This window comes from Psammomys obesus, unplaced genomic scaffold (genome assembly GCF_907164565.1).
Source record: "Psammomys obesus unplaced genomic scaffold, mPsaObe1.curated_primary_1811, whole genome shotgun sequence".
Taxonomy (NCBI): domain Eukaryota; kingdom Metazoa; phylum Chordata; class Mammalia; order Rodentia; family Muridae; genus Psammomys; species Psammomys obesus.
Genome location: NW_026590435.1, coordinates 251,497 through 278,240, shown reverse-complemented (window position 1 = coordinate 278,240; position 26,744 = coordinate 251,497). Strand labels below are relative to the sequence as shown.

Here is a 26,744-nt window from a genome sequence, read left to right as displayed (position 1 = left end):
CTATTTTTTGTTTTTAATACATCTCAAAGAGTTCTTATCAGGTCTTAAGAGAATAATGTAGCACTTTGGGAAAAAGATGCACCCTAGCAACCCTGCCCTGGAGGACAAGATGGAGAACACCTCCACAGCCACCATGGCTGTGCCCTTGGTGCTGTGGTAGACAGGGATGAAGGTGACCCAGACACTGCAGAAGACCAGCATGCTGAATGTCAGGAACTTGGCTTCATTGAATGTGTCAGGCAGGTTCCTCACCAGGAAAGCCACAGTGAAGCTTCCTAAGGCCAGGGTCCTTAAGTAAGCCAGTACATAGTAGAAAGCAGTAACTGAGCCCTTGTTGCATAAAATGGTGACATGAGCATATTCAGAGTGTGCATCTGTGTCACTATGAGGAAGAGAGTTTCCCAGCCAGACTCCAGAGAGAATAAGTTGGGTCAGGACACAGATAGCGATGGGCCTGAGATAAACAACCTTTTCATTGTTCTCCTTGGTTTCATGACTCTAAAGGCCAGAATTTACAGTTATAGTTTTTGCCAAAACAGTGGAAATAGCTAAGGTGAACACAAGTGCAAATGTTATTTATTGCAGTATGCAAGAGGCTGTGTTTGGGTGGCCAATGAAGAAAAAGGAGCAGAGGAAGCAGAGGAGGATGGAGATGAGCTGATTCTCAGTGTTGGAGAAAGATCCCCAAAACTGCAGTTGTGCAGACAGAGCAGAACAAAGCTGTGCAGGCCAGAGCCATGCCCAGAAGATCTTCAAAGGACAGGAAGGCCACTGCCTTGGGTAGGCAGTGGTTTCTTTCAGGGTTTGGGTACTCGACTTGGGCAAGATATGCACTCCTGCTGATCTATTGGAAAGAAGTGAATCAACATTTCAGTTTATGCAATTATTTAATCATTGCACATTTAATTCATGAGAGTGCTTTCCAATGTTGTATGTAGCCTGGCATATTCTGCTTCCTGATACTGCCAAGATCATGAACTCTTTGTAATTTCCATTTCTACTGTTTATCTTGTTTACTTAATAAGCTTACTGCTCAACCATTTTCACTGTTTCTCTAGGGCAGTGAAATCTACGTTACTCATATTCAGATGAAGTAAAACTGTCAAGTAATCCTTCGAATGCTTTTTTAATATATTGAGTTTATAAGTATACATTGTATATACATTGTATTTGAACAAAAATACACTTTCTTGTTTCCACCATCATGGGTTCTTCTCGTTTTTTTGTTACTCACAGTTTCAGTGGATATTTATCACCCCACTTCTATATAATTTTTCTCAGGGAACATGGGAATAAGTTAGATACTACCTCCATGGCCTGTGGAACAATTCTGATTTGGTAGTAAATATATTACAGTTTCATCAACATATTGCAACTATAAGCTAAGATCAGCCAGTGCCTATGTCAGCTGTGGAAGGTGCACATAAACATCTGTATAGTCTTTGACATCCTTTGACTCACACAGGACCTTTTGTCTTTCATTATTAATTCCAGATTAATCTGGAAATTGTTCTAATTTTCATTCTTGTTCTTTTAGTCATCTTTTGAAGAATAAAAAATGCCCTGCATGTTACACAATAGGTCTGTACATGTTAATCATTAAATCAGAAAGGAAAAAATTCAGAGGCATATTCACTGGAATGGTGAGAGTCATGAAACCAGCAGAGCTGCTCGACGAAATTTCAGCAAAGCTGGGCAGAATATTACAATCACTGTTCTATCTCTAACTTTTTTTTTTCTGTGTGTAACATTAATAGGGACTTTCTGCACTCATTTAATTTCTATTTTTGTTTTTTTCTACATAAAAGTTATGTTTGAGTCTTTTAATGAAAATCCTATACTTAACTTTTCCTGTCCACTGTTTGGAAATCTCCTTTATGCCCTGGAGTTTATTAAGCACAGATAAGCAGATAGAAAGATGAGGCCATTATTTCAGGAATTTCCTTGTGGTATCTGCCTATAAATAATTCATTGGTTCAGGGAGAGACAATATGCAAACTTCGGCCGGCCAGGATATTCGGCTATAGATTTAAGACATCCTTTTATTATAGGCTTAGAGCTCCCTGAAAATGTTTAAAGATCGGAAGTCATAGAAGGTACACTCCTGAAGGAATAAAAGTCAGTAAATGTAATAGATTGACTAAAATAAATTTTTCCTACTTTATAGCATAGATGATGATACACATAATAAAAGGATTTATTTATTAGTATTTGCTATTCATAAAAATATCAGTTCAGGTACTATCTGTTTATCTGAACTGTGGTCATACTGTAAACACTGCCAGCCTAAAAGCAGCTGTCATATATTAAATGCATTTTCTTGAAGCAGACATTCTTGAGATTCCTTAAATTAGAGGTATGGGGCTAATAATAATAATTCAATCTGTTCTGTTTGTATATTTTAAGTGTAACTGAATTTGTAACCCTGGATATGTGATGAAAAAATCAAACACCCTCTCTGTACCACTTGTGTAATCATTAGTCTATGTTTGTACTGTGAAACTTGTATAAATAAAGAAGTGCTTTGTTGATAGTAAGTTAAAACCACAGAAAGTCCTGAATTTTAGAACTCAGCAGCGAGATTCCCCTGACCACTGCACCTGGCCAACACTCTTCCCTCAGAGTCCCCTCATCTGCTCTGTGGAGCAACCTGTATGCAAAGACCCTCCAAATCTCCTTTCCCTGTTGAGGATGACCCCACAGAAAGGCTCCTGATACAATCTCACAATAATGAACTGCCAACAAGAGAGCATGCATGAGACAGATCTGGGCTCTCTGCACATATATAACAGATGTTCTACATGGTTTTCATGGAGGACACCTAAGAGCAAGACCAAGGCGATCTGTCTCTTTTGCCTCCCATTGGATCCCTTTCCTATAATTATACTGCCTTGTGCAACCTCAATAGCAGAAATTGTTCATAAACTTATTGCACTTTATATGCCAAGCCTGGTTGCTATCCATTGGAGGCTTCTTTTTGTCCTGATAAAGAAAGGGAGGAGTGACTCATGGGTTGGGAGGTGAGGTGAGAAGAAGAGGCTGGGAAAGGTGTGAGCAGATGCTGCAATATTACATAAAAAATTAAATAATATATTTAAAAATAAATAAAAAGATTTTAATAGAAATCAATGAAATAGAAACAAAGGAAACAATACACAGAATTAATCAAAGAAGAGCTGATTCTTTTTGAAGATAAACAAAATTAACAGACCCTTGTCTCAAGTAAATCAAAGAAAGAAATAGAGGACTCAAATTCACAGAATCAGAAACATCAGAAAAACATTACTACTGAAACCAAAGAAATTCAGAATATTCTAAGGAAACATTAAAAAATACTGTATTCTGGTAAGCTTAAAAATGTACATGAAATGGATAAGTTTTAGATTTGCCAAAGCAAGATGATTCAAACATGAATTCAACAATAATTCAAAAACCTAAGTAGACATAAACAGACCCACAAGGAAATTCAAAAATTCACAAAAGCCTCCCACCAAAAACGAAAGAAAAGAATCATGAAACAGCTAGGATACAAAGTGAATAAAATATAATTAATGTGAAAAAATAAAAATGTAATTTTAAAAATCCATCAAAAAAAAAAAAAGACTAAAAAAAGGAGAATCCAAGATGGTGGAGACCAGTGTGCACTGTATCTGAGGGGCAGAGACTCTGAGATCAGTGAGTGGACAGGTGGCTAGATCCAAAGCATTGACTTTGGTGCTTCCTGTTCTGAAGAGGACATCCAGGAATTGGAGTCAATCTGATCCAGGCCATCTCACAGGTCCAGGAGTAGCAAACCTTGGTCCACATGCCATTCTACATACTCCAGGGAGTTTGGAACCCCAGATCCAGGGACTCTGTGCTCTAGCATCCAGACTTCAGATCCCTCCTGCTACCCTAAGGGCAACGTCAGGATTCCTGAGACAGCATCCCAGCCATCAAAGCACAGTACTGCTGGTCATTCTATAGATACCAGATGAACAATAGAATCACATAGCTTCTGGATCCAAGATGGCAGGGCTCTGAGGAATCTGAAAACAAGGAGCACAATTTTGGGCAGGCCTGCAAGCCACAGCCCAACTATTTTCTGAAGAACTCCATGGATGCCTCTTGTACCTGGAGCCCTTTGGGGTACCTGAAACTGCACCTGCACCATGCTCATGACCACACCAGCACCTGCACCCAGAAATTCAGGGATCCAGTGTGTGTACACCCACTGATCTTCAATTCACCAGTCCCCCACATGTTTGTGTGCCCACACGCTGTCCTTCAAGACACTGGCATCTGAATCACCAGCACCCATTCTTGAGCCACTGCACATTTCTTGTCTCCTGAAGACTACTCTAGACTCCAGAGACAGGCGGATCCAGTCTTTGGTGCAGGTCCCAGGAAGAAACAGCTAAGGCTACAGACAACCAGATTGCTAAAGGCCAGCATAAGAACATAGTCAACAAAAACCATGACATCATTGCTCCACCAGAAACCCCCCCAAAAATAATGGATATTTTAATGCAACTCAAACACAGGAACATGACCTTAAGTTTGTGTTTATGCAGTTGTTAGAGGCATATAAAGAGGAAAAGAACAAATCTCTCAAAGAAGTACAGGCAAACCTAATATAGGCCATCATAGAGAGGAAAGCACAACCAAACAGGTGAAGGAAATGAATAAAGATATTCAGGGCTTGAAAATGGAATTAGAATCAATAAAGAAAACACAAACCAAGAAATCCCTGGAGATGAAATAGTTAGAGAAGAAATCAAGCACCACAGAGATAAACATCACCAATAGAATACAAGAAGTAAAGGAGACTATATCTCATGCTATGAAGATACAATTGAAGAAACTGATGCATCCCTCAAAGAAAACATAACAATGGAAAAGTTCATGATACAAAACATCCAAGAAAACAAGGACATTATGAAATGATGAAGCTTAAGAATAATAGGAATAGACTAAAAAGATGATTCTAGGCTCCAAGGTTCAGAACATATTTTCAATAAAATCATAAAAGAAAATTTTCCCAACCTGAAGAGATGCCCATAAACATACAAGAGGCTTACAGAACACCAAATAAACTAGACCAGAAAAGAAAATTCTTGTACCACATAATAATCAAAATACTAAATATACACAACGAAGAAAAATATTAAAAGCAGGAAGGGAAAAAGATCAACTCTCATACAAAGGGAGACCTATCAAAATCACACCAGACTTTTCCAGAGAGTATGAAAGCGAAAAGGGCCTGGGAAGTTTTCATGCAGACACTAAGAGACTACAGATGCCAACTCAGCCTCCTATACCCTGTAAAACTAATAGTCAACATAGATATTCCTTGACAAAACTAAGTTTAAACAATATCTATGCAGCACCCTGTACATAATGAAGCTACTAGAAGGAAAACCCCAAGCCAATGAGATCAACAAAACCCAAGAAACATAGGATATATATAAAGTCATAACAAAAAAAAATCAAAAGAGAAGACCCACATGAACAATAGACCCAAAAAAATCTGGGCACAGGGGTCTTTTCTGAGACTGATACTCCAACCAAGGACCATTCATGGATATAACCTAGAACCCCTGCACAGATGTAGCCCGTGGCTGTTCATTGTCCAAGTGGGTTCCATAGTAACAGGAACAGGGACTGTCTCTGACATGAACTTATTGGCCTGCTCTTTGACCGCATTCCACTGAAGTGGAGAGCAGCCTTACCAGGCTACAGAGGAAGACAATGCAGCCACTCCTGATGAGACCTGATAGACTAGGATCAGAAGGAAGGGGAGGAAGACCTCCTCTATCAGTGGTCTGGGAAGGGTCATGTGTGGAGAAGGGGGAGGGATGGTGGGATTGGGAGGGAAGAAGGGAGGAAGCTACAGGTGGAATACAAAATGAAAAAAACTGTAATTAATAAAAAAATTTAAAAAATTAAAAAATCAAAAGAAAAGTAGCACACAAATACACTATCCATACCACCTTCACAAATAAAAGGAATTAACATTCATTGCTCACTAATATCTATCAACATCAATGGGCTCAACAATCCAATAAAAAGGCACATACTAACAGAATGGTTACAAAAACAGGATCCAGCACTCAGCTGCATACAAGAAACACACTTCGGTCACAAAGGTAAAATACTTCCTTGTAGTAAAGTGGAAGAAAAAAGGTTTTGCCAATCAAATGTACCCAAGGAGAAAGTGTAAGTGCCATCTTAATGTCTAATAATCTAATATTAATATTTAATAATAGACTTCCAACCAAAATTAATTGAAAGAGATGGGAAGGACACTTCATCCCCATCAAAGAAAAATCCATCATGAGGATATCAATATCTTGAACAACTATGTCCAAAAAGAAGGGCACCTGCACTTGTAAAAGAAACATTATTAAAGCTGAAATAATAAATCAGTCCCTACATAGTAAGAGTGAGAGACTTTGTGAGAGACATAGTGAGAGACTTTGACAGATCTCATCAAGTGACAGATCATTGAGACCGAAGCCAAATAGTGAAATAATGAAGCTTACAGAGGTCATGAATCAAATGGACCCAATAGATGTCTCCAGAACTTTTCACCCAGACACAAAAGAATATACATTCTTCTCAGCACCCCCACAGAACCTCCAAAATTAACCATGTAGTCTGGCACAAATCAAGAGTCAATGTATACAAATAGACTGAAATAATCCCTTGTGTCCAATTACACCACCATGTTCTAAAGCTGTATCTCAATAATGACAAAAATAGCAAAAGGGCCTACACACAACAATCTACTCAATGATGGGTGTCAGGAAGGAAATAAGGAAAGTAATTAAAGATTTCCTAGAATTGAATGAAAATGAAGGCACAACATGCCCAAACTTATGAGATACAATGCAAGTAGTGCTAAGAGTAAAGTTCTTAGTACTCAGTGCCTTCATAAGGAAATTTGAGACATCTTATATAAGCAATCTAATGACACACCTGAAAGACCTAGGAAAAAAAACAAAAAAAATGTAGACAAACCAAAGAGGAGTAGACAGCTGGAAATAATCAAACTCAGCGCTAAACTCAATGTACTAAAAACAAAATGATTCAAAGACTCAACAAAACCAAGAGCTGGTTCTTTGAGAAAATTAACAATATAGACAAACCCTTAATGAAAGTAACTAAAATGCAGAAAGACACTAAGTGAACAAAATAAAAAGTGAAAATGGGGACAAGGACAGACACCAAGGAAATCAAAAGAATCATTAAGTCTTACTTCAAAATGTCACAAAATTTAAACATCTACATGGAATGGAAAATTTTCATGATAGATTCCACTAACCAAAGTGAAATGAAGATCACATAAATAGATTAAATATCTCCCCTAAGGAAATATCTCCCCTAAGGAAATAGAAGCAGCCATCAAAATCCCCATCCAAAAAGAGCCCAGGGCCAGATGGTTTCAGTGAAGAATTCTACCACAGCAGGAGAATTCTACCACACCAGCACTAATACCAGTACTCTTCAAACTGTTCCACAAAATAGAAATAGAAGGAACATTACCGACCTCATTCTATGAGGCCACAGTCACCTTGACACCTAAACTGCACAAAGACCCAGCAGAGAAAGAGAACCTCAGACCAATTTCTCCCGTGAACATTGATGCAGAAATACTCAGTTAAGATACTTGGAAACCAAATCCGTGAACACATTAAAGATATTGTCCACCACGACCAAATAGGCTTCATTTCAGGCATGTAGTGCTGGTTCAGTCTATGTAAATCCATCAATGTAATCCACCATATAATCAAACTAAAAGAAAAAGAACCACTTGATCATCTCCTTAGATGCCAAAAAAGCATTTGACAAAGTCCAACACCTGTCCATGTTTAAAGGCACATACCTAAACATAGTAGAGGCAACACACAGCAAGCTTATAGATAACATCAAACTAAATGGAGGGAATCTCAAATCAGTCACACTGAAATCACGAACAAGGCAAGGCTGCCTGCTCTCTCCATATCTCTGAAACATAGTACTTGAGTCATATAGCACACTGCCACAGGAATTTATCCTATGGTCGCCTTGGATCTTAGAAAATAAAGAATATTTAAATAATTTTTCAATATTTTATCGTTTTCAATAAAACATAAAAAGTTCTGTTGGTTATACAGTTGTCTAAGAGTTGGGTTTTTGAATATAATAAATAAATAGTAGATTCTCATCATTATAATATATAGTCCTTCTGACTTTTTATTCTTTTTATAAATATTTTCATTTTAAAAATAGCCTAATTACCTCATTATATCACTTCCTGTTCTCTCTAGACATTCTCCTGGACCCACCTTATATTTATTCTCTCTCAAATTCATGGACTCTTTTTTTCATTAAATGTTGTATTTTTGTCTTTGTGTGTGTGTGTGTGTATTCAAAAATATAACCTACTTTTTCCATATGATGTTACTTGTATATGTTATAACATGGTTGAGCACAACCCTAAACAGACATCCATATTTTTATTTACAAATATTGGCTTTTTCTACTCTTGTTGATACTGAAAATGACAACTATAAATGTTGTAAATGCAGTTCCATTTCTTGTGCATTGAAGAAACAATCACACATGCACTTTTCCTGGACTTATTTTCAGGCAGGAATCATTAGGTTTTCTTTATTATAGAAATACAGTTCGATCTTGAACAACTGGAGATCTCACATTCACTGGGGAGCTAATAGCATGGATCACTGCAAGAGCTGAGATGGCCATTACATGTACCAAAAGGGAGGGTTTTTAAGTAGGTTGAATAGTATGCGTACTGCCACTTAGACATTCATACATTGTGTGACAACATCAATAATTACTTATGGATTTAGGGAAAAGTAAAAGAGACATAGGGAAAAGCACAGCATTCCATCACCACAGTCACTTCTTAGCTTTCCCCTTCTACATTTCCAAGCTGTTTGAGGAAAGGTTATTTTTCTATCTGTATGGTTTGAAATATGCTGTTCTGGACAAAATACAGAAGAAAAACAGCAGACAGGTCTTTCTTGTGGAACTTTCCAGGATCCTGGGCCACAGCTCTGTGCACATACAGATTGAGGAGTCTGAGGGCAACAAAGAAAACCTGGTCGTAATATTGTACATTAATTTAAAATATTTAGCCTAAATAACTAAATTTTATGTATTTGTGAGGAACTCAGAAGTGTGAATATGGGAGTGTAGAATGAAGATTTGAAGTTAGCACACTTCCCAATGCTAAATGCTCAGCATCCCTTTATGGTGACTAAACTGTGACTCACTTCTTCCTAGCCTTTTTGAAATGTGTATAACATCCATATATTCTCTCCTGTGAGGCAGCAAGCCAGAACTCATTTATCATATGAATTACGGAAGGGTTGGATTATCAGACATAAACCCAGTCACTCTTGCCTCATCTATTTCCACTTTTACATTTCCAGTCATGTAGTAATACCCAGGCACTCTACTTTAGCTACAAAAGGAAGTTCAATTTTCTCATGAAAGATGGTTTGGCCATTGGTGAATTTTGATCTATTACTGTGACTTTTACCCTTGACTTCCAATGCAGCCACGCCTTTCTTTTCAAATGTTAGTGGTGTCATCACATAGGATTTCCACCAGTAGAACCTTAGTTAATCACATTAACTATTAAACCTCTAACACAACTTTAGTTTGTTACATGTTAGAAATTGTGTAGGATAGGAACTATTTCTATCTTTTCTTAGACCTCTTTTCTGACTTGATTTGGAATCAGTTTCTGTCTCATAATATATTAGCTTCTTGATAACTGTATCAGCAATTAAGAGTGCATACTGCTCTTGCAGAGAAATATGAGTTCAGTTCCTGATACACATATCTGGCAGCTCATGTACATTAGTTACAGAAATGTGTTGTATCAAAATCCATAATTTATTTCTTGTTCATGCTAGTTCACACCCTAGTAAATCTATTGGTATGCTTGAGTATGAGTTGTATGAATGGAAAGATGCTTAAGCATGATCATGCATGTATAATAAAAGTGTATGAATGTATACATGTTTGTATGCATGTGTGTGTACACATAGAAGCACACAAATACACACCTATATAGCCATAAAAACTCATTTAATCACTGCAGCATGAATGAACACACATTGAAATTCAACTCATCTAATTCTCTCTACAGGAATTAGTTAAAATTATGTGTTTCTTTGTAAACTTCTAACACAACTTTAGTTTGTTATATATTAGAAATTGTGTAGAACAGAAACTAGTCTATCTTTTCTTAGACCTATTTTCTGCCTTGATTTGGAATCAGTGTCTGTCTCATAAATATGTATATATTAACAGGAATATGCTTCTGGATAACTGTATATTTTTATGTGTATGTACATAATTCTGAAATATTGGATTTTATTTCTGAATTAAAGTAATGAAATAGGACTGAAGAGATGATTTAGTGTTTAACATGTTTGTCACATGAACATGAGAACCTGAATTTGATCATGCTGAAGGGATGGAAAGGAAAGTTGAGTGTAGAAAATATTCCTGCAATACAAATTTTGTGATCATGAAGACAGTGAGAAAGTCAAAGAAATGGTGTCCACTGAATACAGTAAAATCATAAAGTGAAGGTTTCAGAGCTATATCCTATTTAAAAATTAAAGACAAAGCAACTGAGGAAGATAACTAGTGTGGCCTTAACAGGTACATGTGCTCATATGTATGAGCATTCACACAAAAGTTCACAATCACAATAGAACAGCATGTAACAATCATTTTAAAGTTTCAAAGAGACTTGGTTGGAATATGAGTCTCAGGAAAGACCCCTGTGCTCAGATTTTTTGGTTCTGTTGCTCTCCTTCTGGAGCTCCTATCCTTTCCAAATCATACTATTTCCCACTTCTTTCATAAGATTCCATGCATTCTGCCCAGCAGTTGGCCATCTGCTTTGATAGTCTGCAGGACAGAGCCTTTCAGAGGCCCTCTGTGGCAGGCTCCTAACTTGTTTCTTGTTTTCTTCTTCTTCTGATGTCCATCCTCTTTGCCTTTTGGGATGGGGATTGAGCATTATAGCCAAAGTCCACCCTCTTGATTAGTTTCTTTAGGTGTACAGATTGTAATAGGTTTATCCTATATTATATATCTATATGAGAGAGTATATACCATGTGAACCATGCATGGAGATAACCTAGAACCCCTGCACAGATGTAGCCCATGGCTGTTCAATGTCCAAGTGGGTTCCATAGTAATGGGAACAGGGACTGCCTCTGACGTGAACTGATTGGCCTGCTGTTTGATCACCTCACCCTGAGAGAGGAGCAGCCTTATCAGGCCACAGAGGAAAACAATGCAGCCACTCCTGATGAGATCTGATAGACTAGGATCAGAAGAAAGGAAAGGAAGACCTTCCCTATCAGTGGACTTGGGGAGGTTCATGTGTGGAGAAGGAGGAGGGAAGTTGGGATTTGTAGGGGAGGAGGGAAGGGTTTATGGGGGGGATACAAAGTGATTAAGTGTAATTAATAAAAATTGAAAAAAAATTTAAAGAGACATCATACGGTCTGGGAGACAAAGCACATACCTAAGCACAATAAAGGCAATATATAGCAAGCCAATAGCCAACATCAAATTAAATAGACAGAAATTTCAAGCATTTTCACTAAAATCAGGGACAAAACAAGGTTGCAAACCACACTATACCCCATCAACATAGTACTTGAATTTCTATCTAGAGCAATAGAACAAGTAAAGATGATCAAAGGCTACAAATTGAAGGAGAAGTCAAAGTATCACTATTTGCAGATGATATGATATTGTACATAAGTGACCCCCAAGTTTCTACCAGAAAACTTCTACAGGTGCTAGACACTTTCAGAGGATTGTCTGTATACCAAATTAACTAAAAAACATCAGTAGCCTTCCTGTATGCAAGCAACAATAGGGCTGATAAAGAAATTAGGAAAACACACTTCACAATAACTAAACATACTATAAAATTTCTTGGTGTAACTCCAAACAAGCAATTGAAAGATCTGTATGAGAAGAACTTCAAGTCTTTGAAAAAAAGAAACTGATGTCCATCCTCTTTGCCTTTCAGGACGGGGATTGAACATTTTCGTCAGGGTCCTCTCTCTTGATTAGTTTCTTTAGATGTACAGATTTTAGGAGGTTTAGCCTATGCTATATGTCTATATGAGTGAGTATATACCATGTGTGTCTTTTTGCTTCTGGGATCCTTTCCAGGTCCCACCATTTACCTGCAAATTTCATGATTTCCTTATTTTTCATTGCAGAGTAATACTCCATTGAGTATTACTCCACAATTTCTGCATCCATTCTTCAGTTGAGGGGCATCTGGGCTGTTTCCAGCTTCTGGCTATTACAAATAAAGCTGCTACAAACATGGTTGAGCAAATGTCCTTATTGAGTACTTGAGCCTCTTTTGGATATATGCCTAGGAGTAGTATGGCTGGATCTTGAGGAAGCACTATTCCTAGTTGTCTGAGAAAGCGCCAGATTGATTTCCAGAGTGGTTGTACAAGTTTACATTCCCACCAGCAGTGGAAAAGGGTTCCCCTTTCTCCACAACCTCTCCAGCATGTGTTGTCAATTGAGTTTTTCATCTTGGCCATTCTGGTGGGTTTAAGGTGAAATCTCAGGGTTGTTTTGATTTGCATTTCCCTAATGGCTAATGAGGTTGAACATTTCTTTAAGTGTTTCTCTGCCATTCAATATTCCTCTACAGAGAGTTCTCTGTTCAGCTCTGTTCCCCATTTTTTAATTGGATTACTTGGTTTGCTGCTTTTCAGCTTCTTTAGTTCTTTATATATACTGGATATTAACAGGAAACAACCTAGGAACCTGCCATAGACGGCCTCTGAAAGACTCTGCCCTGCAGACTATCAAAGCAGACGCTGAGACTTATGGCCAACTGTTGGGCAGAGTGCATGGAATCTTATGTAAGAAGTGGGAAATAGTAAGATCTGGATAGGACAGGAACTCCCAAGGAGAGCAACAGAACCAGAAAATTTGAACATAGGGGTCTTCCCAGAGACTCATACTCCAACCAAGTACCAGGCATGGAGATAACCTAGAACCCCTGCACAGATGTAGCCCATGGCAGTTTAGTGTCCAAGTGGGTTACATAGTATTGGGAAAAGGGACTGCCTCTGACATACTCTGATTGGCCTGGTCTTTGATCACCTCCCTCTGAGGGGGGGAGCAGCCTTACCAGGCCACAGAAGATGACAATGCACCCACTCCTGATGAAATCTGATAGACAAGATCAGAAGGAAGGAGAGGAGGACCTGCCCTATCAGTGGACTTTGGGGACGGGCATGTGTGAAGAAGGAGGAGGGAGGGTGGGACCAACAGGGGAGGAGGGAGGAAACCACAGGGGGATACAAAGTGAATAAAGTGTAATTAATAGAGAATTAAAAAAAAAAGAAACCGAAGATGTTAGAAGATCAACAGTTCTCCCATGATTGTGGATAGGTAGGATTAACATACTAAAAATGGCAATTCTACCAAAAGCCATCAAGAGATTCAGTAGAATTCCCATTATTTTCCAACACAATTCTTTACAGACCTGGAAAGAGCAACCATTAATGTCATATGGAAATATTAAAGACATAGGATAGCCAAGACAATTCTGGACAATAAAAGAACTTCAGGCAGTATCAACATCCATGAGTTCAACCTATACTACAGAGAAATAGTAATAAAAATTGCATGGTATTGGCACAAAAACAGGCAGGTTGGTCAATAGAACCAAACTGAAGTTTTAAATGAATGCCTGCATGTAGAAAATGCAAATAGACCCATATGTATCACCCAGCACACACTCAAGTCCAAGTGTATCAAAGACCTTGACATAAAAGCAGAGACTCTAAATCTATTAGAAGCCAAAGTGGGGAAAATCCTGGAACTCATTAGAATAGCAGAAAATAGAACCACAACAGCACAGGCTCTAAGATCAACAATTAATAAATGGGATCTCATGAAACTGAAAAGCTTCTATAAATAAAAGGACATTGTCAATAGAACAGTATGACAGCCTACAGATTGGGAAAAGATCTTCACCAACCCTACATCACAGAGAGGAATACTATCCAAAATACACAGTAAACTTAAGAAATCAAGCATCAACAAATCAAATAATCCAGTTAAAACATGGGGTACAGAAGTAAACTGAGAATTCACAATAGGACTCTCAAATGGCTGAGTAGCAGCTAAAAATGCTCAATGTCCTTAGCCATCAGAGAACTGCAAATCAAAATGACTTTAAGATTCTATTTTACTCCAGTCAGAATGGCTGATTTAAAAAAAAAAATCACGTGATCACACATGTTGGCAAGGATGTGGAGAAAGGGATATACTCCTTCATTGGTGATGTGAGTGGAAACTTGTACAACCTTTCTGGAAATCAAGCTGGCACTTTCTCAGAAAACTAGGAATAGTTTTACCTCAAGACTCTGATGTATCACTCCTGGTCATATACCCAAAAGATGCTCCACCATACAACAAGGGCATTCACTCAGCTATATTTTTAGTAACCAGAAACTGGACCTAGGCCCTCTGCACACATGTGGCCAATGGCTAGTTGGGTCTTCATGTGGGTAACCTGGTAAGTGTAGATGCGGGGTGGGGCTGTTTCTAACATGGCCTCTACTGACTGTTTTTGGAGCACTTCCCCCTGGCCTGGTTGCTTTGCCTGGCCTCAGTGGATGATGGTATGCTCATCAAGTTCTGGTGTGACTTGATGTGCTGGAGAGGTTTGATATGGTGGGAGGGGAGATATCCTTTTCTGGGAGGAAATGGAGAAGGAAACAGGAAAAGAGAGGAAAGAGGAATCTGGGAGGTGAGGAGGGAGGGACCATCCTTTCGATGTAAAGAAAGTAAAATGAAATTTAAAAAACAGTTATTTTAAAATTTCAAAGAGATATCACATGATTTTAATAACTCCTTAAAAATATTTTTCTACATATTAAATAATGAAAAATTCCAGACCTGATTGAAGTTGCTTGGCCATTTAATCAGAATTTTCATTGATGAAAAAGCCTTGATCTTGTGTACTCTTGAAGAGAAACTCTCCCACTTTAATAATGAATTATGCTTAGAATGTTCCACAAAAATTTGTATGTCATACATTTCTACAATATTCTTGTTCTCATCAAAGCTTATTTCATCTCCAGCATTTGTCACTTGAATTTTCCTCAGAAATGGATGCCGCTGAAGAGAGACATCTTTTGATATGAGTGGCCCATACAAATTACTGGTTGATGATCTTGAAGAGAAAGTCCTTTTTTTCTCTCTCTCTCTAACATGGGTTTATTTTTGAAGAGGATTAGTTTGTTTAGGTTGACTCCCCACTTGTTTTAGTGAGATGAACAAATCTCCCCATGAAAGTAATGCAGAAGTTGCTGAACACAAGGAGAAATGTTGTCCAAGGTATGGAAAATGTAGAGCATGTTCTTAGAGGGAATAAGGCCCTGGGCCTTTCTCCAGCATGAGCAAAACATTTCTAATTAGAAAATGTAAATTTTTGTCAAGAAAATTTTGAGCAAAATGTAAACAACAGTATTTTGGTGGGTTCATATGTACTAAGATATGTCCATTTTTATGACACAAAATAATATGAGTGTATTTCAAATAGGTAAATAGGTATGCATACATATACAGAGAATACCTTGATGTGATATTAGTAGAGTTTATGCAAAGTATCAGATTCATTTAATATGTATAATAAATAAGTTTAAAATTTATGGCAACTATAACTCAGGAATGTGAATAGAGACCCACTACCTGCCTTCATATCTCTTTGGTTTATTTTCTGTCACTTTTGACTTTCAGCTTTGATATGAGCACTATGTGAGAAAATATGCACTACAAATGTGCCTTGTGCCGCTGAAGGCCAGGAGAAGGTGCTGGATCCCCCAGAGGTGGAGTTACAGACAGTTGTAAGCTTTTAAATAGATACCAGGAACCAAGCATGGGTCTTCTCAAGAGCAAGAAGTACTCCTAAACCCTGAGCCACCTAAAGCCCCTAGATATGTGCTATTTTTATTTTTATTTTTATTTAATGTCTACAATTATGTATATACGTACACAAAGTGCATGCCTGATGCCTGCAGAGAGCAAAAGAGTGTGTCAGATTCCTTGGAGCTGAAGCTAAAGACAGTTGTGAGCTACCATATGTGTGCTAACAACCAAACTCAGGTACCCTGTATGAGCAGCACCTTATTATAACTGCTGAGTCATCCCTACACCATGATTTAATTACATATATAACAAATACAATGGGTTAATACTTCAACTTATGATATTCAACGTTGTGTAACCTAATTCCTACTCATGTTATAAAGAACTGTTGCTTAGATACTCTGTCATCCATAGAAGAGATATAGTAACTTACCTAAGATCCCATCTCTGGAAAGCCATGTTCACAAACTGTTTCAATGTCTATGTCAAATATTACTATTTTCCATGATACTCAAGATTATATAGTACACCATACATTTAGAATTTATTTTTTATTTATCTATATTTGATATAATTTTAAGTTAAATTGACATGTTCAACAATCTTCTTGATGATACCCTATTTGAAGGTGATCATCAAGGCTCATATGTTTGAATGAATCCTGTTTTTATCTTGTTGTTTTAAAACCCGAACACATCCATTTATCACTAATGCATGGAGATATAGCCTCGGCTTATGAACATTGTGCTCTAACCTTTTAGATAGAAGCACAGTTTGGTTTTAAATTCATTTTATGCAACTAAGAAAAAATAATTTGTACAAGCAGTTACTTTTTAGTTACTTATGACTCTAGGACATATTTATTTTCCACAAAAGATTCTTCCTATAGTCTTGTTTTATTAGAAGAAATTGCATTTTATGTGAAAGAGCAGCTTTGGATATGATCACCGTGTCTATATCTTATGGCATTCGACATATTCCATTGAAAGCACATACATTTTTATTTTTGAACTTGCTTTATTTTTACATGGATTATATTTATATCTTACAGAATTTCATCTCACACTATGAAAGCATTTGTTAAAAGACTTTCAATCTTACTGTCAAGTCAGTGCTTTCATTCCCAAAATCATATAAGAAAATTACAGACATACATATACACTGTGACAGAACCCTTTTCCATTTAACTTATACTTTTAATTATAAGATGAAAAACATTTTATTGGCTTGACCATAGTAAATTACTTACTATTAATGTTAGATCCTGAGCTTCCCTTGCTTATGAGTGGGGCTTACCTGCCATGGTAGAAGCCAGTCTGTGTTTCTGTCTTCCTTATATCCCATTTCAGTTTTGCTCAAAAGCATTTTATGAAGGGCATGGGCCACTGCATACACTGCATTCCATATGGAATAGCTGGGCTCAGAAATGGTCATCAGATCATGTGTGTGCTCAAACTCAGGGAAGTATTTGCTGGGCAGGGTTTAGGATATTTACATTGCATCGCAGGAGGTGAACAAAAATAATTGTCAATCCAGAATTTATAGAAGTTAAAATCTTCTGGGTACCGGGAGGATGTAAGATCCTCAAGAAAGTTCGTTAAGCCAGGGATAGTTCTCTCCTTTGAAAATGATACACTTCCCCTGAAAAAAATTATCAAATACTTCTCATTTGCTGCTGACTCTAAATATACTGTTGCTTTACCATGATCCACACCTTTCCTCTGGCTAAAAAGATTTCATTATTAATGCAGAATAACAACAAGTCATCTATATCACCATATAATACCTGTACATTTACTTGTGTATGTTAGTTCAAGTCCACCAAAACAGCAACATATTTTAAACCTTCCTTCCAATAAACTGGGAAATTTTGTGTAAAAGCCATGCAGATATCTTCTGATGCCATCTCTGCTTTCAGGTGAGAGAGGACTTTTTTTCCTTTAGATCATCAACCACAAAGATTCCCACCCAAATCCAGCCAAAGTGTAGCAATAAAGAGATCATCCCATGGGCTAGACTTCTGTCTTTAGGAGACATCTGATAAAAGTATAGGAATGTAACTTTGTCATTTAGCTCGGTATCAGAAGGTCCATATGTGACCTGAGGAATCAAAGGAAAAAAAAAGTGATACTGATATTCTAGGTATTTGGGGTCATTACCTTAAGAGAGGAAATCTGTTCATTCTTCACATATGAATTGTTTAACTGAGTGATAACAATCACAGTGATGCTGTGGGTTTTGTAATCTTGATTTTTTTTTCCTGACCCTTACACTCACCCAATGGTTTCTCTGTTTTTAATAATGCCCTCTGGTGGATGCTTTACTTCAGTATAGGCTGGCAATCGTCAGTAGTGGAAATATATCTAAGTAGGTATTTTCTATGACTGTTCTGAGATCTACTATCTTGAATGATATCATAAAAATTCCTTGGGCCATTTTCACTGATGATCATCTTGAGGATTGTTCCAAATTTGGTTAAAAGTCCTGGACTTTCTATTTTCTGTGTCAGATATTGACCATTCTATGAATTATGAGAGGTCTATGGGCAAATTGGGTAGTTAGGTATCTGTGTTGTAGACTTTGACTTGTGAGCAAATACAGCCTGAGTATCCACAATACACCATGCCAGTACACCTTTGGAGACAGAAACATGAATACTACTAAGTGATCTGCTTCAAAATTCTTAGAATGTCCTGCTCATGCTTTTCACCACACCCTTTCCAATGTTAATCATTGCCATATCATGGTAATTCATTCACTGGTTTTATGTGAATGAATAACACTTGTTTGTTATCTTTGGAAAATTTCCTATGTGATTGTACACAAAAATACTTACCTAACTTACTTGTGGGACTTTGTAGAGCACCAAAAGTGTTCTGATAGCAGCACAAAATTCCAGCCTGGTTCCTGAAATGATTCCTAGAGCTTTGTGTTGTGTTTTGCATTGGTAGTTAGGGATATAATCACTCTTTCCAGACAACAACATCAGAGGGCCCTCCAAGGTTCTTTTGTTAGAATTAAAGGCATTGTAGACATGGAAACCAATGTCACATTGGGAAGCAGTTGTGAGTCCTTATTGATCTCCTCAATGGCAAAGTATACAGTCATCAAAATTTGAAATTTTTTCCATCTCCATCTAAACCCAAAGAAGTAGAGCGAAGAGTATAGTTAGTCCATTTTTCTCAGAGATTTTTTTAAATCAAATTCAGGAACCTAGAGGTCTTAGGCCTTGACTTTTCCTGTAACAGGTAAAGCTGTTGTGAATAAGCCTCTGACAACTCAGGAACATTATGGAATGGCTCTTAAACTCTCAGAAATTAAATTGCACCTAGTAATTATTTTCTTATTGTGCATTGTGTGTATAAATTGTCACTTGTCTGTGTCCTATGACTGCTGAATGCATAGGTGCTTATGATGTTTCTGTTCATAGAAGCACTGGGTTATGGAAGAGTGATTAAGGTGTTCACTAGGAGTGTGGATAAGAGCTTCGTGTAATTTTATTTTGTAATGATTCAACTTCATAATCATTTTTTTGCAACAAGTTTGTTTGTATGCACTTCTATTGTTAAAGTGTCTCTTTGGGGGAGAGATATCCAGGCCTTAGGCACACTGATCCCTTTTAATAACATTAGTTCACACTGCCCACAGGGTGGCCTAGGAACCATGTATAGCTACAGGTCATAAAATCGCTTTGGGCATCTTTGCGAACCAAGCACAGCTGTGGCATTCATGCTTCTACAAGAAAGTCAAGTACATGAAATAAAAAATAAAAAACATTTGTAAAATAGTGTTCTGGAGACAGAAGAAATGATTGAGATGTTACGAGTACTTGCTGCTCTTGTCAGAGTAGCCAGTTTTAGATTCCTATAATATGTAACACCAGTTCTAGGGGATCCATATCCTCCACTGGCCTCTGAAGGAACTGGACTCTGAAGGAACCATGCACATAAATGGTACACACACATAAATGTATAGGCAAAACACTCATAAACATAGTGTAAAACTTAATAAATCTGTACAAAAATGTAAAAAGTAGTAAAAAAAATAGTAAAGGAAATGTGTTTCTCTGAGTTGGCATATTAAATGAATGAGGAGTTCACAGTGAGAGACAAAAGTTAAGGTGGCATATAAAAGAGAGGAAAACCCTAAGTACATTAAGACAGTACAAAAGTGCTCACAATGGGAGGAAGTTAAACTTTGTTGCAGGTAGGTGGGTTGAATTGTTTCATTCATGGCCTTCAGTGCTTGGGGATGGGCCACCAGAAGCTTCTTTCAAAATCTGTGGTAGATAAGAGTCTGAATGACCATAACAGAGGGAGCTTAACAGAAGTCATGAGCCTGAAGTCCACTGGGTTCTACTGAAGGAACGATTCTTACTTCAGACCTCCCAACACTGGGAAAAAATGCCATTTACTTACACTGCATTAATCTGAGATCTATGGATTAATGCTATGTTAAGAGGTAACGTGTTGACCAAACCAGGCAATTAGCAACAACTGAAAGAAAGAGAATTAGCCTTCCCCAAGGATTATCCCATACTAAATATTGAACTATATGAGTGTATACAAGTATCATTGAGAACTCCTGGAAAGAGCTGTGTCTGCAAAGACTGGCTATAAAAACTTCATTGATGTGGAGACATTGGAATGTAGTACTTCTAGGGGCTCATTCCCATAGTCCAGGTTACCTGCAGCACCCTGAATAGCCATTTCTCTGCTGTTGAGATGATCTCCTATAGCTAATGAATAAAATCATTTTGGAATGTAGTAACCAGCATACCACTGGCTTCTGCCAATCTAAAAGACAAGAATGACATCACATAGCATCTTGGGCCTGTGTGATAACTTTCCACATCTTGCTTTTAACATCCTCTCTGATGTTTCCAGCATGGTATTGGATTTATAGCTTTTTAAAAAAATATTCTGTTACTATGAAAAATGCATGAAGCTGCTTCCACATTGTAACATGGAATTTGGGATTATATAAATTGTGTTTACAGACTCTCAAATCTATTATAGAATAAATTCTCTCTTTTTTCCATTTGAGCTGAGGGCTGATGCTTTTTCAATCACATAAAAAGCAATACTAAAACCTAAAGGATGGATTAAGTTGGTTATATCCATATAGTTATTCATTTATATGTGTGTGACAGGCACTCCACAAGAAGATCATCAGGGCCAATCAACCCAGGCCCAGAGGGTCCTACAGAGTCTGAAGCACCCACCAAGGACAATGCATCATCTAGACCCAGGTCCTCTACATATAAGTAGCTGATGGGCTGATTAAGCTTCTTCATGTGATCCCACTATTTAGGGGAGTGGAAGATATTTCTGACATGTACTATGTCTTCTATTTGTTGATCATTTTTCCCCTGATGGGACTGCCCTAACAGACCAAAGGAAAGGGAGATGAGCTCAGTCATCATGAGACAACAGGAGCTGGGGTGTGTAGGTATGGAGCAGAATAGGGGAGGGTATATCAGGGATAGGGAGGGATTTGGAGTAGAAGAGGTTGGGTTGTATGACCAAGATATAAATTGCATTAATTAATAAAAATATTCAAGTGACTGTGGTAATATATCAGATGCTCCTCCTCACACCTCTCAGAGAGTTCTGCTGAATATGGATTTTTTGGTTTTTATTATAATACTTATTTCTTTTTAATTTATTTTTTATTTTTATATTAACTACAGTTTATTAGGTTTTTTTTATCCCAGCTGTACCACTTCCTTCATTCTGTCCCAATCCCACCCTCCCTCCCTCATCTCCTCTCATGCCCCTCTCCAAGTCCACTGATAGGGGAGGTCCTCCTCCCCTTCCAACTGATCCTATCTTATCAGGTCTCATCAGGACTGGCTGCATTATCTTCCTCTGTGGCCTGGCAAGGCTGGCCCCCCTAAGGGGGTAGGTGATCAAAGAGACATCCAATGAGTTCATGTCAGAGAGAGAAATGCTGATCCCCTTACTAGGGAACCCACTTGGATACTCTGCTGCCATGGGCTACATCTGTGCAGGGGTTCTAGGCTATCTCTATCCATGGTCCTTGGTTGGAGTATCAGTCTCAGAAAAGACCCCTGTACCCAGATTTTTTTTGTTCCGTTGCTCTCCTTGTGGAGTTTCTGTCCTCTCCAATTCTATCTCCCCATTCTTTCATAAGATTCCCTGAACTCTGCCCAAAGTTTGGGTATGAGTCTCACCATCTGCTTTGATACCCTGCAGGGTAGAGCCTTTCAGAGGCTCTCTGTGGTAGGCTCCTGTCCTGTTTCCTGTTCTCTCCCTCTTCCAATGTCCATCCCTTTTGTGTTTCTGAGTAAGGATTGGTCATCTTACCCAAAGTCCTGCTTCTTGCTTAGCTTCTTTGGGTGTACAGATTTTAGTATGTTCATCTATTATAGTATATGTCTAATATCCACTTATAAGTGAGTATATATCATGTGTGTCTTTCTGCTTCTGGGATACCCTACTGAGGATGGTCTTTTCTAGATCCCACCATTTGTCTGAAAATTTCATGATTTCCTTGTTTTTAATTGCTGAGTAGTATTCCATTGTGTAAATGTACCACAATTTAAGTATCCATTCCTTAGTTGAGGGACATCTTGATTGCTTCCAGATTCTGCCTTTAAGGAATTTAATGAAAAAGGCTTTCTCTGACAGACTTCTGAAGTCTGAAGTAGCTATGGTTATCCACAAATAAGATGGGCAGAAATGGCCTTTTCTTTGATCATATTTCAACTGTGGTAATGATGACAACTAAACTGTGAATTGCCACATGCTTCATCCAACAATACATCCCTGCCCAACCTATGGACATTCTTTAGTCAAATGCCCTATTCTACCTGGCCTAGGTAGGTTACTTTTTCCTAGTTTCTCCTCCACAGAAAAATCTCTCAGACCTTATTAGTCTGGTGTTTGAAGGCTGATGATGCCCTGTGTGGCAACTGAAGGCTTAATATGGTTTTATGTGTCATCCAAAGACTGTCAACCTATGCTCCCTATAAAGTCTTTGAGAACACCATGGAGGACCCCAGACTGCGTGCCCAGGTATCTGTTAAGTCTCTGTCATTTTGGCTGATACAGAGGTTATTTGGATTATACTTCCTGCTCAGACTTAACCCTCTCAGATCTCTTGTCGTGCCGACAGCAGGTTGTTACTATAGAAGTTTACCAGAGGTAATAAAACCTTAGGCAGCTCCTCTGAACATGGCTGCATCTGCATGGTCAGTCCATATCATACATACAAGTCAGGTCTTGTTCCTTTCTACAGATACTAAGTTCCCTGCTGAAGAAGACATTATATTGCTGGCTTCACATTGAAACAGCTAATCTCACAAAACTAGATTTAAATAAAATTCAAACTGAAGCTACTCATACCTAAAAATTTCTTTTTTTACAATTCTTTCATTTAAAATAACTTGCTTGTCAATCAGTTCCCCCAGTAATCAAACAAATGCGCCTCCTGGTAAAAGCCTGTATGGGGGAAACAAACACTATAAGTTGATGTAATGTTTGAATGTCTAAGAAAGTGGTTTAAGGTATATAAATGCACTTTGTAAATATCCTAGAAAGTGGTTTAAAGTATGTGAAAATGAGAGCTAAGTTTTCAAAATATTAGTTTTAAAATATTAATCAGTGGAGTTCTAATATGCTATGAAAACCACCTTGCGACATCATTGGCTTCTCTTCTCTTAGTTACAGAATCACACTTATTAGTGTCCTTTCCTTCCTACTGAAGATATACTTCAGTGCTTCTCATGCTGCTGAAATCTTATCTATCATTATATATCAGACAGTGGAAAGGCTGCTCATTTTTCATTATTTTAGCCACAACCATCCTTTTTTGGTGCCAAAGCTTTAGTAATGGCTGTAAAGCATGAGTCTAATCCAGCTGCTTACAGACACTTGTTACTTGATTTTTCTACAGTGAGAATTGCAGTAGATTACAGATTGTGGTCATGTTAATATACTCAAAGATGTTATATATTTGTGTAAACTTTAAAAATTATGATTTATGCTTCAAAGAATTGATACTTGATCCCCCTGTCACAAGTCAAGCAGAAACTAGATTAAGACTTCTGTCAGTTAACAATTCAGTCTTCTCTGCCTCTTGTCTATCTCTGAGGATGGGCTCTTTCCTTCCTCTTGTGTTAAAGCATTCCTAAGAGTACTTTACTTCCAAAATAAATTAGGCATCCTGTTTCTTTTTCTATTCAGTATTCCATAACAATACAACTACCAGGACCACAAGCTTGTATATTTGTTTCCTCCTTAGAGAGGAACTATGTTTTGAGGTTTCAAGAAAATACTTCTCAGCAGAGGACCTTCCTAATTCCAAAAAATGATGTTCAAATGAACACATGTAACATTTATAGCATCAAGAGAAAAACAGAAAATATGAAAAAGCATAATGACTCCTTGACAGTATCATAAATAATCAAGAACATAACTCACAGTTTTTCAGAGAGTTAAAGTGACAGATACTACTTCAGATAGTAAAGAGATGTATAACACAAAAAAAGATAGAAGCAAGCAATGAATTCAATTGGGCATCGAGACAAGAATCAACAGGGTACAGGAGAACTTGGATGAGAGTTAGAATAAACAGCAGTGCACAGAAAAGACTCAGTACTAAAAAGACAAATCCTAACACAAAACTGAGATTCTGAGGGAGGAGAAGGACAGATAGAAATGTTAGAAATAAAAAATCATAAAACCTCCTATTAAAACATATGGCACTTTATTTCCAGCTGGTCTAACTAAGCAGAACACAGAATATGGGTATGAAACATGAATTTCAGGATCCTACATTACATTATCAATGATAAATAAGCCATAAGTATGACCACTGTGTCTAAACTCTGAGCTACTTTAAAGATACTAAAGCCAGAACATGTGGAACAGGAGATGCTAAGATATGTACTAAGGAATAGGGATATTCAAGTTAATTTTATTTTTCAAGTCTCTGGAAAGAAACAGATATTCAACCACAAGTCATTTAGATAGCCAAATAGAGGTGAGCAAAGTGGAAATTTATCTTGACGTATTAGAGGCAATGAGTTAAAAATATATAAGTCGGACCATGGAATCACACCATGGAGCAGACACAAAAGCTGGTGGTTACTCTGTCTGATTTCTTCCTGACTGGAAACATAACAAAGAGAAGTGGAAATATTTGTAGATGCCTAATGAAGAAGAAAAATGTGAAACTGTCTTTCACATTGCTCCGTATCTAGTTTATTATTCTCAATGGAATTACATGTGTTTAGCAGGTCATGAACCACCTTGTAGCCAGAACACCCATATCACATTCAAACAAGTACTCACAGAAAGGTATTCCAGAGTACAATTGGTTGACTCTCAAAAATGTTCTCAACATTTTGGGATAGGTCGATTGGTATGTAAATGGGGATAAATGTACTGAAGATAATGTCTGTCTCCATGTAGGTACTGAGCTCCCGGTAATGTCCACTACTGAGGTGAGACATCTCCAATGATGTATATACAGATTGCAGTAGTAGACTGAAGCAAAGCAAAAGAAGAGACATGTCTAAGTTTTCACAACACAGAGATGGTCCCCTGCATATAGGTTGATCCAAGAAGATTATGTTAGGTCCTGGTACAGGCTCAGACTTCAATAGTATCAAGGAATACTTTGTATGCTACAGCTGCTTCCTACAGTTGCTTCAAGCTCTCAGTCTGGGCTCAGGGTTTCCAACTCAGCTTTTCCATTCTGATTTCCTCCAGGAATTCTGGCACCAAAATAAGAATTATACAGAAACAAAAGAGAGTGCAAGCTGCTCATAGTCGATTTAAGTCATGACAGGCAACACATTTACAAGCTGTATGTTTATTTTAGATGATCAGCAACTTCCCTCTTTACATTCTTTCCTGATTACCAAACATGAAACACCTACAGAATCCAGTTAGAAGTTTCTGGGGACTGTGAATATGAACTCAGTTTTGAACCTGGCAGCAGAAGTCCTGAGATGGCTGGACTCAGGCAACTGTCTCATAACAACCACAAAAAAAGAATAACACTTTTTCTACTTTCCTGTAATACTATTTATCAAAAATACTATTGAAATAATTTTATGGTATTATTACATATTTTTGTTATTATAATATAATATATATAATATAATGCAAATCAAATTTTGATATCTACCTTATGTAAAATCCATTCATGGAAACTTGGCCATGAAATTTCAAAGGAGCTAAAAGTGCAAGAGGCTTTGAAGGAAGGAAAGTGAAAATATGATGTAAGGTTAATCTTAATATATAATCAAACAAACAAACTAATTAATTGATGACTCCTATGTATCATTTTACAAAATTTTCGTTACTGGAATTAATATATATATATTACAAACAAAAATCTATCTATCTATCTATATATCTAGATATAGAAAAATATGCCTATATAGCGAAATTTCTAGGCAGGCACCACCTTAATTTCTCTATGTTCACTGAGTTGTGTAAGTGTTGAATCCAGCAATAGAGACTTGTAGTCAATTTGTGGATGGCAAACTATAATGTTGACAAAAGACTGCACTGTTTGGGCAGTCCAATAACACTCCTTTGGCCAATACCTCAAGTAGAAATAACCCATTCACAGTATTGGAATCTTCATTTAATGACAAGTGACATCCCGTTGTGACTCTCTCATATTATTTCACTCAGATCACCTTCAGATATGTATATATTTTATGAAGCTTCTATTGTATGAGGTTACTTCCTTACCATTGAAATGACATTTAATTTTAGCTGTATCTCCTTGTATTACCTTCTACATTGCCCTCTTCC

At 37.5% G+C, this 26,744-nt stretch overlaps 1 pseudogene; it reads right to left on the bottom strand.

The window, feature by feature from the left end:
• Window positions 1-25,426, bottom strand: LOC129676850 (vomeronasal type-2 receptor 116-like; annotated as a pseudogene).
• Between the last annotated feature and the right edge of the window lie 1,318 nt (window positions 25,427-26,744).